The 2,897-nt window shown below is 38.8% G+C and overlaps 1 non-coding gene across 1 annotated transcript; it reads left to right on the forward strand.

Moving 5' to 3' along the window:
* The first annotated feature begins 1,918 nt into the window (after positions 1–1,918).
* Positions 1,919–2,026, forward strand: LOC138965747 (U6 spliceosomal RNA). Its single transcript, XR_011455516.1, has one exon. It is a non-coding gene; the product is annotated as a U6 spliceosomal RNA (small nuclear RNA).
* The last annotated feature ends 871 nt before the right edge of the window (positions 2,027–2,897 follow it).

Below are 2,897 nucleotides of genomic sequence, written 5' to 3' on the forward strand. Positions count from 1 at the left end.
AGCCACCAAGCTGAAATGCAATACCGAAGTCCGGGCTTCGTCGAAGATTACTTGACCAAAATTTGAACCAATTTGGTTGAAAAATGAGGGCGTGACAGTGCCGCCTCAACTTTCACGAAAAGCCGGATATGACGTCATCAAAGACATTTATCAAAAAAATGAAAAAAACGTTCGGGGATTTCATACCCAGGAACTCTCATGTCAAATTTCATAAAGATCGGTCCAGTAGTTTAGTCTGAATCGCTCTACACACACACACACACACACACGCACGCACATACACCACGACCCTCGTTTCGATTCCCCCTCGATGTTAAAATATTTAGTCAAAACTTGACTAAATATAAAAATGAAGTATCACAACAAGAATACAATCATCCGAAAGTACGGTCACGGTCCGAATGAGTTTAGCGGGCCAGGCTCGATCATCCACTATACTGACTTGCCTCCCCTTGCCCTTCTGACGGCTTACAAAAAATATAAACAAGTCGCGTAAGGCGAAATTACTACATTTAGTCAAGCTGTGGAACTCACAGAATGAAACTGAACGTAGTCCGCCGCTAGTGCAAAAGGCAGTGAAAGTGACGAGCCTGTTTGGCGCGGCAGCGGTTGCGCTGTGCTTCATAGCACGCTTTACTGTACCTCTCTTCGTTTTAACTTTCTGAGCGTGTTTTTAATCCAAACATATCATATCTATATGTTTTTGGAATCAGGAACCGACAAGGAATAAGATGAAATAGTTTTTAAATCGATTTCGGAAATTTAATTTTGATCATAGTTTTTATATTTTTAATTGTCAGAGATTGTTTTTAATCCAAATATAACATATGTATATGTTTTTGGAATCAGAAAATGACGAAGAATAAGATGAAATTGTTTTTGGATCGTTTAATAAAAAAATAATTTTAATTACAAGTTTCCGATTTTTAATGACCAAACTCACTCATTAGTTTTTAAGCCACCAAGCTGAAATGCAATACCAAACCCCGGCCTTCGTCGAAGATTCCTTTGCCAAAATTTCAATCAATTTAATTGAAAAATGAGGGTGTGACAAAAAGCCGGATATGACGCCATCAAAGGTATTTATCGAAAAAAAGAAAAAAACGTCCGGGGATATCATACCCAGGAACTCTCATGTCAAATTTCATAAAGATCGGCCCAGTAGTTTAGTCTGAATCGCTCTACACACACACACACACACACACACACACACACACACACACACACACACACACACACACACACACACACACACACACACACACACACACACACACACACACACACACACACACAATGCAACACGACCCTCGTCTCGATTCCCCCCTCTATGTTAAAACATTTAGTCAAAACTTGACTAAATGTAAAAAAATAAGCAGAGATCAGGAGCTTTCTCTGCTTTTTTTTTATAATTTAAACATTTAATTTTTCTATGCATCTATTTTGTTACCACTGAACCAGGTACAGGGACACAACTGCAAAGCGACGCGAAGGGTTTCTCTTGATATATACAAAGTTGCTTTCCTTGTGTTTAGCATGTTCTTTCTTCATCCGACCGTACTGAACCAGGGACGCAACTGCAAAGCAGCGCGAAGGATTTCTCAAGAGTTGCTTCCCTTGTGTTTCGCAGCATGTGCGTTCTGTTAGTTCCCTTTCCGACAAAACTAAGACACTGGAAAGATCTCTTTCCGATAAGTAAAATAAACCACTCTTTGTTGGGAGATGCTTTTTTTGTTTTTTAACTAAAAACATAGGTACAGTTCGACAGTGGCTCACCAAACATGGCAGGGAAATGAAACGAGGCACAGTGGTGTGTCTATAGGCTTAGTCCGAACTGAGTCAGTACGCTACTCACACCTGTGAACTCTAGCGGATATTATCGTGTGGGTATATAGCAACATCAGACCTGCGTGTTAGTGTACTGTTCACTACAGTACATATACTAAAATTGGAACGATACAGAGAAGATTAGCATGGCCCCTGGCGCAAGGATGACACGCAAATTCGTGAAGCGTTCCAAATTTTTTTGGTTTGTCAAGTTATTTGCTGTTTTTGTTTTTATATTTAGTCAAGTTTTGACTAAATATTTTAACATCGAGGGGGAATCGAAACGAGGGTCGTGGTGTATGTGCGTGTGTGCGTGCGTGTGTGCGTGTGTGTGTGTGTGCGTGTGTGTGTGTAGAGCGATTCAGACTAAACTACTGGACCGATCTTTATGAAATTTGACATGAGAGTTCCTGGGTATGAAATCCCCGAACGTTTTTTTCATTTTTTTGATAAATGTCTTTGATGACGTCATATCCGGCTTTTCGTGAAAGTTGAGGCGGCACTGTCACGCCCTCATTTTTCAACCAAATTGGTTCAAATTTTGGTCAAGTATTCTTCGACGAAGCCCGGGGTTCGGTATTGCATTTCAGCTTGGTGGCTTAAAAATTAATTAATGACTTTGGTCATTAAAAATCGGAAAATTGTAAAAAAAAAAATAAAAATTTATAAAACGATCCAAATTTACGTTTATCTTATTCTCCATCATTTGCTGATTCCAAAAACATATAAATATGTTATATTCGGATTAAAAACAAGCTCTGAAAATTAAATATATAAAAATTATTATCAAAATTAAATGTTTCAAATCAATTTAAAAACACTTTCATCTTATTCCTTGTCGGTTCCTGATTCCAAAAACATATAGATATGATATGTTTGGATTAAAAACACGCTCAGAAAGTTAAAACAAAGAGAGGTACAGAAAAGCGTGCTATCCTTCTTAGCGCAACTACTACCCCGCTCTTCTTGTCAATTTCACTGCCTTTGCCATGAGCGGTGGACTGACGATGCTACGAGTATACGGTCTTGCTGAAAAATGGCAGCTACTTGACTAAATATTGTATTTTCGC

Source organism: Littorina saxatilis, linkage group LG4, assembly GCF_037325665.1.
Source record: "Littorina saxatilis isolate snail1 linkage group LG4, US_GU_Lsax_2.0, whole genome shotgun sequence".
NCBI classification, from domain to species: domain Eukaryota; kingdom Metazoa; phylum Mollusca; class Gastropoda; order Littorinimorpha; family Littorinidae; genus Littorina; species Littorina saxatilis.